We start from the raw sequence: 14,439 nt of genomic DNA, 5'->3' as shown, positions 1-14,439 counted from the left end.
ACGCTAAAGGCATGCGCACGGGGCCGGTCGGTGCCTCATAGACGAGCATTACGGACGTGGGTCCGCGGCTGTGAGAGGAAAGTGGGCTGGAAATGGAACTGTGTGGTGGAAATAGGCAGGAGAGGGAGGGGTGAGTTTGGGGGGAAATGTGGAGAGAGAGAGAGAGAGAGAGACAGAGACAGAGACAGAGAGAGAGAGAGAGAGAGAGAGAGAGAGAGAGAGACAGAGACAGAGACAGAGACAGAGACAGAGACAGAGACAGAGAGACAGAGACGAAAGACAGACGGACATCGCAACTAGAAAGAGACGGACAGAGAAGAGATAAAGAGCTAGCGATCCTGTCAACGAGGTGTTATACAGCTCAGACATGCCAGTCCGCTCTCTGTCTTTCTGTCTTCAGACATGAGACAGGAAGAGCTCATGATTTATCAACAGAGACCGAGTATATTGGTACATGCTTCGCCTGCTTTGTTTAGTTGGATAATGGTTTGTTAGCCCTTTGGGTCTAACAAACCATTTGAGCGCCATGAGATGTGAGGATAGTTAGGCGAGGCATATAACTGAAGCTGAAGAACTGAAGTAAGTACCGTCATCCTCCACATTATGTTGCTCCGCCGCGGCTGAACCCGTGCCCGTAGACGTGCCACACACAATCGCGGTAACCAGGTGGGAGGGCAGCTACCCGGAAGTACGAGAGCGCTATCCATGGAGGCGATGAAAATTGAACCCAATGAACCAGCCGTGCGACATCTCTACACCAAGATCATGCACCAGGCCTAACTGGGTCTCTCGTTCGTCACCTCTATCCTGAAAATCAGTCCATCCAAGTCATATCCTTGATCATCCTTGATCACGCGCTCCCATGTCCGGGCTGACGGCCTGACGGCCATCCCACCAGACAACCGGTCGGGAGGGCAGCTCCACATGGCTCCGGATGGAGCAGACCTTGGCTGACCCGTATTAGCGGCTGGCCGGACTTTTCTACCGCAAAAGAACACTCTCGGGATGGGACTCAGCTGCTGCATGGCGGAACAATCGGTGATTGACGCAGTACATCCTCACTGTGATCCCTTATGTCAATGTCTTGAAATGTCTCCATAGACCGAAAGGGTCTAACCAAATAATAGCCGTTTTCACGATAGCCATCTGGTACACATTTGTTGCAAATTAGGTGCAGATTAGGTGCAGCTATGGTCAAATTAGGTGCATTCGCCAGATAGCCGCTCGTGAAAACGGCTAATATTACCTATCAAAAACTCACCGGTCTAACCATGATTACCTATGACTTTTTTTAAGTAGAATCCTTAATTTTTATGTGTATACAATTGTCACATTTCTTAAATTTCAAATCAATGATTAAAAAGTCGCAGAATCTAGGAATGGTCATCCCGTTTTACTCATACCCAATGAGGCACACGCCAATGCCATACTGTTTATGATACGGCCCCATGGGCCTTACAGGATCCTACCTCCTAGCTCAACCACAACTCAGTCAATTTGGGCGGTGACCCCGGTTTTCAAAAGCATGGATGCGTTACGAACTACCGCACCATGGACTGGCTGTTGTCTTATCAGCCTCCAGAATCTCTCTCCACTGTCAGACCAAGCGCTCTGTGTTCTCCGTACGCCTTTCAGTCTCCCCTTGTGTCAGTCCCCCTCTGTCGGCCCCTCCCCTATACCTGCCCCCTCCTCCGTCAGCCTCATTTCCTTGTGTCAGCCCCTCCCCTGCCGAATTTCTCCGCTCTCTCATTTGGCAGCTGATCACACGACAGAGGCTCTCTCTCTCTCTCTCATTCTCTCTCTCTCTCTCTCTCTCTCTCTCTCTCTCTCTCTCTCTCTCTCTCTCTCTCTCTCTCTCTCTCTCTCTCTCCGTTTCTGTCTCTGTATCTGCCTGCCATCCACCTGCCTTGTTCTTCATGGATGATGATGTAAATAATAAACCAAATTATTACAAATGCATTCAAATATATTCAAAAAGACACACAATTCAAAAAGACACACAGTGTGTGTCTTTTTGAATATATTTGAATGCATTTGTAATAATTTGGTTTATTATTTACATCATCATCCAACTTGTCATGGATACTCAACACTTGTTCTTTATCTTCTTCCCTTTCTTCATGTACAAATGAAGGTCGCGGCAAAATAAGACAAAAGACAATAATGTAGAAAAGATAAGTTGATGTAGAGCTAGCTTAAATATCAGCGATGTACCTATAGCTGTTTATATAAAAGCCACGACTTACTTAGGTACTGCTCCTTTCGCTGTGAAATATAGGGGATGTGAGATTTATAGAACAGGGCATTTATGGATACTCATGTACAATGTACATACATTCATTGCAGGGGTAGTTGGACATTGTCGTACAGTAATTACACTGTATACTTACTTAATAATGTGCTCGAGCTCACCTTGTGCCCGCATTTACTCCATTACAAAGGTAGACCAGCCATTGGAACAGCTCGCGTGCTGCCGTCAGCCCTTCAGGATCGTGTGTGTGAGCCTTTGAGCACCAGTAGGTCGACACATGCGAGGTCATATGGAGGGCGGTGTGCATTACCCAGCGCCGAGCTCTCGAGCCATTGCGGAATGATGCTGTGTGGGTCCGCTCGCCGCTGACGCTTCCATCGCGAGAACGACAGGAGATGCACGCTTCATTGGCTCTGGATATTGCCGATTCTCCTGTGGATTAGTCGTATTTACCTACCCTGGTATTTACTTTCGTTTGGAAGCACACCGAACGTTTTGGCTAATCGTGTAAATAAACATAGGCAAAATCAAATGCATCTGAAACTCGCTGGAATCTGCATCATGTAGGTATTCTGCACCGTCCAGCATGTATCAAGGATGGAACTGAAGGATGGAACGCAAACTAAAAGTTTACGTTCCATCCTTCAGTTCCTTGTTCGTTCCGTTGAGTTGAGTCCATGCATATATCCTTTATTTCTTTATTTCTTTATTTCAATTCAACACCAACGGGCAGCATACCCAGTAACAGGTGCAGTCATTTCATAAAACTCAATAAATAGACATACACATAACACAACACAGAAAATAATACAACCGCAAACACAGTAAAATCTGATGACTGATACCACCTTGAAGGACACGGTTACGAGAATTCAGTCATCTGTCAGACTCCCATCACATGCCGTTTCACTCTAGTTCTGAATTCCATTGCACCGCTCTCCCATAATCCACATCTCTGTTTACATCAAGAAAAGCGTTGCATGCCTTTGGTATGCGGTTGAAGGCGCAAGAACGAACCGTTTCAACTCTTGCAAATGACACAGCGAACAAGGCCTGAGTACGTAGTTGGCGGGAGGGTACAGCGATGGGGAACTTCTCTACCAAAAACTGCGAGTCTATCCGGTGCCTGTGGACATTTCATCCTGATATCCTGTTGTTGTTTATAGCCATCAACTGCCCGATGCATGTAACAGATGCTTGTATCGGATGTACGAGTGTATAACAGATGTCTCTGCTGAATATGTTTGCAGCATGTATGTTGTATCTATCTAAGTTTGTCTCTGGCACTCAGCCGTGAACACCAATGTCGTGCTATACGATCTCCGGCATAGTCCGTGATGTTGATTCATCAGTCAGCAAGTGTTAGGTCAGCTGTCCGGCGGCCAGAGGTGCTTCAGATGCGACCCCGCTGACCCGAGTCGGACTCAGGAGAAGTCAGAGGAGGTCAAAGGAGGTCAGAGGAGGTCAGAGGAACTCAGCCAGAGGGACTAAGAGGAACTCAGTGGAACTTGAGGAGCTCAGAGGTGGTCAAGAGCTCATAGGAAATTAGTAGAGCTCAGGAGAGCTCAAAAGTTTATTGATGGCAGCTCTGGGTAACTCAGTGTAACTGAAAGGAGATCTTTGACAGTTGACACACAAAGGCACTCAGAGTAACACAGCTCAGAGAAAACTTAGTGAAGCTGAGCAAACCTCACAGTGGAACTGAGAGGAAGTTAAGCATTACACGGGAAAGGGCGATAGAGTTACTCTGGTCATGGAACTATTGGCACTAACCGAATCTCTAAAATAGGCCTCTATAACGGCGGCGAATGGGTTTCATCCGGTTCGGCTTTTGCGGTAAGTGGTTTTGTAGCGTTCTTGCTGGAGGCCGCTCTGATATAATGGTATCCTGTATAACCTCTGGTGTAACCAGAAATGTTCATTTGCTCAGTTGAGCCTGAAACGTATAGACGATTGGCGATTGACGCCATCCGGATGACGTCATAAAAATGCTCAGATTACCAATAATAGTAATACATTAAAACATATAACTGAACACCGGCATCACTTAAATAATACGCTAGTTATAGGACATCAATGGTAAAGTTTAGAATGTCGAATATATTCTATCTTTCACCGCCACAGGCTATGTTAAAACGCCGAAATAATTGATGATGATAATCTCGGGCGTTACCAGGCCGCTTATAAAAATAAAATACCACCCATTTGTTATATCGACGGCGACCCCAACTGCTTTGTCCAACATAAAATGCCTACTGTAAAACGCACCTCAATTTATGATAAACGATAACGTAAATATTAAATGAGTAAACTCAATGGATTGCACCAAAAGTTGTCGTTTGACCTCTTTAGTCACCTGTTATGGGGTCACCTAGGTCACCCATAATCACACGAAATGGGCAATACAATGCCCATGAGAACGATTGATAGGCTGCTCATGGATTGTGGTGAAGGTTGAATGTCATATAGCTTAGCCATATGACATTCATTTCGGTACAGGTATGTGAGATAGGTAATAACTAGGTAGTGGATATGATTCGTCTACCTCATGAACTATACAACAGTGTACAGGTCTCGCGAGATTAAGCGGTAGGTTTTGCACTTTTACATTTCCGGTTATATCTCAGAAACTAATCGATCTACGATGAAGCCATTTTACACGATCATGGCCGGCTTGTTACCCAACAAGTCGATCGCATCTTCAACACTTAAAAGCTTAAGACGACGAAGACGCCTGAAGTACACTAAATTTTCTAGGTGCAGAACCTACCGCTAAAACCCACGAGACCTGTACATGCATGGCTATTTTTATTTCACAACAATACGCTACAACGTGCCATACCATTTTAGCAACCGGCTGTGGATGGGGCTTGTTGAGGTCACTTCACGGAACTTCTCAAGGGGAAACCCATCGGTTGCACAGAAGTTCCCCTGTTGATTGAACCTGCCATTCCATCGAGCTTTAGACGGTGAATCAACATGTGTTGTAATGCGGGATGGGCACCCGCCAGGTTTGGTGAGGGGACCGATATGTGAGGCCCTGCTCGGGTCCCGTGTCCCGTACCGAAGAGCGCTCACTTTCAGCCCTAACACGCTTTGAATGGACCACGATGAATATGCCATGAGTTCCAGAGGCGCACTCAGGTGGAGAAGAGGTGGGGTCACACCTGCCGCAGAGGCGCACTCAGCGAGGTGAACTGGGAAGGCATCCCTAATTTAACATAACTATGTACAGTACAGGTTTTCATGATACGCATACGAAATGATACATATGATTTTACAGATGCATTATGCTGGGTGAAAACTTCTATAACTTCTATTTTATTTTATTTTTATTCTTAGTTAACCTCTGCCAAGGTATTCACAAACTTCATATAGGTATGGAAGAAGCACTAGCCGGGTCCGCGATCCTCATTAATTGTGTCCATATTCGGCAACGGGAGTACGCTTACGAGCTGTACGGGGAAGCACCCTGTCTCCTGTTGGCATGGCTGTTCGAGCGGATGACGCTGTCCCACGCTGACGCTCTGACCGACTCCACCGGGGTCCTTGGGAACGCTGAGGCGGCAGCTGCCAGCTCCGAGCCCAGAGCCTGAGCATGGATAAGAGATACCTAATCCATTGTCTCTAATCCATGGCCTGAGCCTGAGCTTCCCCGCCCCCTTCCCATGGTCATGGCGACCGACACATACGGTGTGCTCTGACATACAGTGGTCTATAAAAGATGGAACAGTTGAGAAAGGAGTGGACTTGACCTGAGGGGGTGATATGCTAGCTATATGCTTGTGATATGCTAGTTAACCCGCGCCCGGCTGGGGGTCCCGGATTTCCACGCCCTGCTGGGGGGGGGGGGGTGTTTGAACACCCCCCCCCTTCTAACTCGGCTCCTAGGCCACGTAGCGATACGCGGAAGGCGGCGTTCGAAAGAGCGTCAAAAAGAATGAGGAAATCACTTCGGCCAATTTTTTGGTCAGGTCAAAGGTCAGGTCACCAGAGGTCATTGAAGGCAAAATTTCGCCGATTTCCAGGTAGAATGTCGACAATTTCCAAGAAGCCAACGCATAACTCGGGAACCAATAGAGCTACAGCGCCGCGGAAAAGCGCATTCGATAGCCCTATTAACGCCCTTTCTGAGTAATTCTCTCAGATTTGACCTAACGTCAACGGTTTTGCCTGCAGGGGGCAAAAACTGCAAAAATAGCCGATTTTTTTCGGAAACAGTTTTTCTGCAATAACTTTTGACTCAAGCCTTGTACGAGCTTACCTTTACCGGCATCGTGTTCCTCTCGTCAAGACGCATCGAATGAACTATAAGTTGACCTTGAAAGGTCAACTTGAAAATTTGACCTCAGGTCAAGGTCATGACCTGACCGGAAAGGGTAATGTTGCATATCAGTCGATCCGTATCGTCGAGCTGAACACACCTAAGGCGTTTTCATCGCTCTAGCATGCCTCTATCAAAAGTTATTTGCAAAAAAACTGTTAGATACCATTCGTGACCTAAGATGACCTCAGGGCATAAACAGGGGTCACGGACACCATTTTCATGTTCAGTGTGTCTAAACCACTTGTAATTCAGTGTTTGGGAGTGTTTATAATGTCTTTCGTCCAAAAGAGGCGCATTTCAATTTTCTCCCATTGACTTACAATGGGGAGGTCGCAAAATTGACCTGACCTTAGGTCATCGATATCTAAATTCTGAGATATACATTTTGTACATGCTATTGCTCTTAGCAATCGCTGAAAGTTTCAAAGCGATCGGTCACTCGGTGTAGCTATGACAGACATTGAAACTTTTTATGAGGTGAGGTCACTTCAAGTGACCTGGTGACCTGAACTTGAATGACCTTGGTCTGAAATTTTCACAACATGTGTAGAATTGATGTATGATAAGGTGTACCAAAAACGGCGGCGCTCCACGCCGCCGTTTTTGAGATATTTGCGAAAAACCACAAGGGGGGTGTTCAAACACCCCCCCCCCCCCCAGCAGGGCGCGGGTTAAGCTATGTCAACCCGCTCCTGGCCAGACAGACCCTTTTCCATAACGCGACCGGCCAGGGGAGGGGGCGTAGTTCAACCCTTTAAGCGATATGCTCCTATGACACTTAAATGATAGAACAGGGTATGTTAGACCCACTGGTAATCTCTGACACGGCCTAAATGGGAGGAAAGGGTTTTCCTTGATAAGTTATTTTGTCCACCCCAGAGTTAAAACTGCTACTTCAGTTCACGTTCAAGATCCTCAGCTCTGTACCCAAATAAGCGGGCCCTGCGTTGTGCGAAGGCTTCGAACCTGGACATAGGGTTTCTTTTTCAAAGGTTCAACAAATGAGTTTGATGTTCCCGATTTTTCCTAAAAGCCACGGAGGCAGAAGTGCAACTTTTTCTTCAGACACAGCGCCCAATCTTTCAACGCTTCTGAATCGTCGTTCAATGCAATGTGTCGCTTCACCATAATCCTTGTTGTGATAGCCTTAGGTTTGCTGTATAGTTGCATTTTCGGAGTGCTGATCCGAGCAGATTTTACTGAATGCCTCTCCTCAGGAGCGCAAAGAGCTGTAGGTCGTTCGTTTGCTCCTATTCATTACTTGTCCGAGGGATTTCGGAAGTCGTTTGCTGAGTCTTGATAAGTTTTTCGTTGTTCATTGAGATAGTTTTTTTTTTTTGCGGGCTCTTTTAGTGGAAAGCGTGGGCAGGATAGCGGATATGGTGGTCAGACATTTAATAAGTAACGGGCACACCGTCGCAAACATGAGGACTTCACCATCCCATCTTAAGCTCTGAATAGACATAAGTAAATGTTTCTTTTTTTAAAGGTAGTGTGCCACCTTCCAATGATTTCCCATTTTATTTTTCCTAGGATAAGAAGCTTCTGTTTTTACCTAATATCGCAAAAAAAATCAAAAATGGGCCTAAAATAGTGCTTTTTTTCGCCTAAAACTTCATCGGTTTTTCGATATGTATAACAACTGTAGTGGGCTGACCTGCAAACAGGCGTCGGCAACAATCGCGAATGCGGCGCACATGTGACAAAAAGCAAAGGTCATTATAGAGTTACGACGTACGGGAATGAGTTATCAGCCGTCTAATCGTAGACAACACAATGTCGAATTTAAACTGTAAGCCTGTATTGGTATTGTTTCTTTAATTTGGCTGTCGAACATTAATTTATGGTTTGAAATATTATTTTATGTAAAATAATTGATATGAAACAGCCGTCTCTAATGTCATGACCCCATCTCACCACATGAAAGTGGCAGAAATGACAATGATCAGCTGACGCATTTTTCTTGGCCGAAGTCAGAGCGCGCGGCCCGACGCACCACCACCGCACCATAAAGTATGAGCAGAAGCCACCTGCGGTAGACGGCGCCCAAAGCCAGGGCCCCGGTAACGTGAGGTAGCCGAGTCGGGGCAGCGTGCGCTGACCCAAGTCGGGGCCGCGCCTTTGGGCGCGGTCTACCGCATCCCCGGGCAGCCCCGGGCTATCACATGACACCGGGAGGACGCGCGGCCCCGGCTTGGGTCAGCGCACGCTGCCCCGACTCGGCTACCTCACGTTACCGGGGCCCTGGCTTTGGGCGCGGTCTACCGCACCACCTAACAGGCGTGTTCGAAACCGCAGGAGATGATGATGAACGGGTTTATCGAAACTTGATTGGACGAGCCTATCGGTAATAGCGATTTCAGTGTGTGCATTTATTGTTCATAGTGGTGTGAAATGTGGTTGGGGTACGACCGACAACCCGTCGGGGCGAATTTCGCACTGGGGTACTCAAAATTTGAAGAATTTAAGACGTTTCCATGAGTTTTGAAGGTATGGATAAGTTCTAAAAATCCGGTTCTCCTTATCTGGGCCATTAACTCCATACGGTCCAGGAAAGCTGGCGCACTACCTTTAACGATATGGACAAGACAGCAAGTAATTTTTGGCGGGCGTCGCCCTGATTCCTATGGCTTTGCAAATGCAATCTGTTATGCAAACTTTTACACTAAACGCGTATCAGCTCTGTTTTTCTTTTTGCCAAGTCAGCTTCATCGCGGTAAGTCTACGTCTAACTTACCCCTCCCCCACTCCGCGTATGATTGATTTTGGCGGCATAGTCAAGGCCAAGGCGTTGCGTGCGACTGCATAATGACCTGGCTCCCTCCCCTCCCCTCCCCTCCCCTACCGTCTCCCCTCCCTCCCCGTCCCACACCGTCCCCCCCCCCCCCTCAGCTGCCCCTCCCCTCTTAGGCCGCCGTCCCGCCCCTTCCCCCATCGTAAATGCGCGGTCAGGCGCCAGCGGCCGGAGACACACTCTGATGTTGCACGCGCGTTGCGAGTGTAATTTGACACACTGGCGCAGTGTAGTGCGAGCAAAAACAGTGTGTTACATTGTTGTCCGATGGTTGTGTGCGAGAAGTATTGAACACTACGCTACGCTACTACGTTGTTCTTACACGAGCAAGATAAACATAGTGGAGAGCGGCATGATTGCTTTGCATGAGTGCATTACTGCGTTACGTGTAATAGCACGCATGACGTGTGTATTTAGGGCGATATAGCACAGTCCTTGCCTATATGTCCCTGTCACATATACAATGCAGGACCCTGCTTGTGTAACATAACATATAGTGCTCGTATGACCTGTCATGTCGGTCGGTAGCTTGGTGTCCCTGCTGCACCTTGGTAGCTTAGCCGATGTTGGAGGGCCTTGTCGTTGTCGGGTGGGGAGAGAGCTGTTTTCGTCGAGTGCTCTTCTCTGGCTCTTGGGAATTTTCTCTGCGGCACATAGCAAGGTTCTTTACACCGATAAAACCTGCACGATTCTGGTATAAGAACTACTATGAGATGGGAAAGGGGGTAGAGAAAAACGTCTTTATATTACCTAACGCCAAACATTTGACGTAGACGTTAGTAGCAGTCCTGTTTCAACTGGACAGAAAATGTATTTTTGTTGTTGGGACGAGTCGATCGCTTATTTCTTTGAATGCTGGTTTGGTGGCAATTTTGATTGATCAGCTGTTATTGTATAAGTGATGATTGACATCCCAACAGTCAATTAGTCAACCTAAAAAGCTCTTGAATATTTTTTAATGAAATAAGGACTTCTTACACAAATTTTTATGTAACAGAGTATGTTATTACATTTTTTACGCTGTCCTCCTTCGCATTGATGTATGCATCTGACATCGTTCCACAATCCACTCCACGTGATCGTAGTTATCATTTCATTGCTTGCAAGTTGCGACCGACAACTGGATGGGGCGTTCGCGGTGCCTGCTGCTTCGGCTGCTACGGAAGGAGAGAGTGGGGAACGTAAAAGGGCGAGGGGGAGAGAGAGTGTGGCGCTGGATGACACATCGTCTGACGATGAACGTTGGCAAGAGTCTGAAGGTCGGTGCCGGGGAACCACCAGTCTCTCGAGACACGTCTGCAGCGGTGTGCAATGCACGTATGCACGTGGGCACGCAGAAACGAGCGTGGGTGGCTGACGTCAATGGTGACTCCAGCCGTAGGTATGTAGGGTCTGGTGGTAGGGAAAACTCATGGTTGACGTTTATTGGCCAGCACATCAAAAAAGTTGTGGACGGGGAGGGGTTCGTGCATCATACCGAAAATAAATGACGGGCTGTAAGCATGGGGTATGGGTTGGGGTGGATAGAAGTCAACATCTCAGAAAACCGGCCACTGGTCTGGGAGACGATCGATCCGCCACTGGCCGTCTCGCAGCCGACATGAAACAGAGTGCACTTCAGAGACGACGGACGTGTTACAGCCGCGGGAATAAATGATGGCCTCGAACGCGTGTCTGTAGCCAGCCTCGTTGGTGGCTCTGAGAATGAAGTAGGCATGTGTCATGCCATGTGGAAGGATGGTGCTTACTCGTGAAGGGTATTCGTCTTCAAGGAAGAGCAAATGGGATGAGGACGTGATAGCTGACGGACACGGGACAAGAGAATGGGAGAATCCCCTTTACCACCCTACACTTAGATATAAATGATGATCGGATTCATTATAAGTACAACCGCTGGTCGTGTCCATAATGGGACAATCCCACTTGAAATGTGCAACGTGAAGAAGAAGAAAATATTCTAGCATCAGTTGCTAATCCTCCAAAAACGAAATGACATTTTTCAGAAGTATTTCACATCCACATTCTATGATTTATTCAATATATAAGTCTATGGCTATACTAACATGATACCTGCAACTTCACATTTTCATATCCCTAGACCAACACCCAGCCTGTTTCCGGAATCGCCCCGACTTCCCCCCTCCCAGACTGTGGGTGGGGGTAATAGTTAGCTACCCTGACTTCCGTGCCGCCGGCTGCCGCTAGCTGTGGTGTCGAGCACACCCTCCAATTACAGCTCGATATCGAATTTGGCCGACAGCGACATAGCCGGTCGACCGGCAGTGGTGGTGGACTGCCACTATATTGGTCAGGAGGGAGGGGGAGAGGGATAGTGGACACTCAACATCACCGAGAGCAACGGAATGAGTTTCAACGTCTACACTTGTAATGTTGATTTAAAACAAGTCAATGCCTAAAATAAAGTTTCACATGAAAATTGCAAAGTCGAAGCGTAAACAATTCGCTTCAAATCTCTGCTCCATTTGTCATATCATTTAGCCATAATTGTCGTAACTTTACAAAATCATGAGCAAGGCATTACTTTCATTTGGAACTGAGTTATCACTGTTATCAGTCGTTGAGCGCTATCAGCTTCTTATCTTTTTTATGTTTTCATGCATTCTCAAAACCGTAATTGTGACATGTCTTCCTGTTGCACTTTTTGGTTCTAAACGTGCGGAACATGACGTCAGTCTTTGGTCAATTTCGGTCGATCTATCCCAACCACCAAGCTGTTTTATGTCGATGATATAGATATTGGAAGGGACGATGAATGTCAAGTGGCGGATATATCGTGGGAAGAAGACAGAGAAAGGCCATGTTATCCTTCCTCTTTGATTGGACGCGACTGAAGTTGGGCTGCCGCTGAGTGTTACATAAATCTTGTTATCACTTAAGCTTCCTCATTATAGTTATAAGAGTAATTTATGTAGTGTTTCCAGTTCCATAGTTTCCAAGATTTCGATCAGATCTGCTGGTCAGATGCATTGCAACCTCATGAACATATGAGCATGCCCAATGCCCATTTTGAGATGAACTGCGACAGGCAGCTTGGTACCTGAGTTTTCAAATGAATGTTTAACTTCAGTGTTCAACCCACAGGAAATTCAAATGAATCAGCGCACCGCCCACACTAAATTCCTCCGCTCATTGTACAATGTACATATTTCCAGTGGATGCAACATGTAACAAATGGGGTGCCTACATATAAGAGATAATGGAACTTTCCCACAGCAGCGCATTAGCCCCGCCACAGGCTAACAGAGAGCATATATCGATCCTGCTGGCGCAATAATACCGTTCCGAGTGGCGCCGCAGCGGGGGCCTCTTCCTTGGTCTGTTCCCCTAGCTCCGGGCTCTTGTGCAACAGTTGGAACACCGCGGGATGGCTCGAGAACTATGGCAATATGCGACTTTGGTAAATAAGACTGCAACACAAAGGTAGACGAGTAAAGGAATGTTTGTCTCCGGTTTGGTGATAGAGATGATATCAGTGAAATATTTTAGGTATTTCACTGATATTGTGCCTGTATTGGCATATTTTTATTGGTCAACTCTCATCTAGCAGCATATATTATATCAATAACCTATAATTTATACAATCTTATCATTTTGTCGTCATCGAATAATTTGTAGGAGTACACTCTTGTTACTGAAGAAACAACATTTAAATGCGACATAAATATGCTATCATTGTTTTTGAACTTTGAATGCATCCCCACTCCCTACACACTGCAAAGACTTTGGCCGACCCTCTATGAAAATCTTTTGTCATCGTCCACTGCGCCTTGTGAATAAACACCGTAGCAGAGCAGTCATGGTAGCATCTGCAGCAGCAAGTGACTGCCGCTAAATCAACTCTACACTAACACCATGCTGAAGTCAGGTCATCGTTGTTTATCGGTCTGACGTTATCTTGCCATTGCGCTGTGATAGCTGAACCTAGAGCCTTGGCTGAAGCGCACATCGGTCAAGCGGTGTGTAAAACCAAAAACATCCGTCTCCGTGATTCCAAATGTACTCTACTTTTATCTAGACCACGCCTCATTTGAGCCGAATGTTTTGTTTCAGAGCCGAGTGTCCAGATATATCAGAGGACGCCGACTTTCTGCACTACAAGATTTACGCCGACAGCGTCCTGTTCCGTCTCGTGAAGACCGTGTGTGACGTCACAGGTCAGTGTCTGTGTGACGTCACAGAGCCGTGGCTGCTGTGTAGATTGACTCGCACCCCAGCGTGATGTAAATGGGAGATGTCAGGACGATTAGAGACCGTCATCGTCATTGAGGCTTAGGAGAGTCATCTGTTTAATGGTCCGCACCAAAGCGTTGTCTTTCTTTGCGATAAGTAGAAGCCTTAATTGGTGCAGTGCAGATGAAAGAGACATCCTGGACCACTACTTGGATTGGCTAGCGTTAGATGCTGACGCCAATGCTGCACGAATCGTGAATAGCTGCCTTTTGCAATGTGTGTTACAGAAATGAGCAAAAAAACGACACCGCCGCTGCTCAATGAAAATCCTCAAACAGAAAGCATGCAATGGTAGGGGAAGTTGGGGGAACGCCGAATACTTTTTTTCTGACGCCCGTAGCACGCAAGGTAGACAACATAAGCTATTCTTGTTGGCGTCATTCGAGAGGCCAGTCTTTTGCCTTTCAAACATACCAGGCGCATTTGATGAATTCGCATACCGTTAAGCGCACAAACTAGAAATATCAAAGAAGTGACTTTTTCGGCGTTGCCCCGGACTGCGGGAAAGCCGAAAATGGGAGAAATGATCTACGGGGAATGCCGAAATTGATGTTTTGCCATTTTATCTCAAACTTTATCCAGAATTCATCAAAGCTGACATGGATTTTAAGAGCTTGAGGACGCTTGGTGCACACTGGAAGTTATAATTGTGTGATATAATAAGAAAAGGCCAGGTAAATCATTCCTTAGAGGTAACAGGCCGTTGTGTCGGTTGAAAGTGTAATTTGTGTGACTAAAAATACGCGCTGCTATTCTACAGCAGTAAAGTCCACGTAGAGTGCTTTAACGTGCGTAATTGCACGTTTTCGGCATTAC

General features: G+C 46.7%; 1 long non-coding RNA gene across 1 annotated transcript in view; it reads left to right on the top strand.

Moving 5' to 3' along the window:
• LOC122392746 overlaps positions 1-13,516 on the top strand; it is a 42,573-nt gene extending 29,057 nt beyond the window's left edge. Inside the window, exon 4 of the long non-coding RNA XR_006258574.1 lies at positions 13,444-13,516. This is a non-coding gene — a long non-coding RNA (uncharacterized LOC122392746). The remainder of the gene's footprint in view (positions 1-13,443) is intronic.
• The last annotated feature ends 923 nt before the right edge of the window (positions 13,517-14,439 follow it).

This window comes from Amphibalanus amphitrite, unplaced genomic scaffold (genome assembly GCF_019059575.1).
Source record: "Amphibalanus amphitrite isolate SeventyFive unplaced genomic scaffold, NRLGWU_Aamphi_draft 000499F_arrow, whole genome shotgun sequence".
Taxonomy (NCBI): domain Eukaryota; kingdom Metazoa; phylum Arthropoda; class Thecostraca; order Balanomorpha; family Balanidae; genus Amphibalanus; species Amphibalanus amphitrite.
Note: the sequence above shows the minus strand (reverse complement) of the source record. Positions and strands in the feature narration are given on the sequence as shown.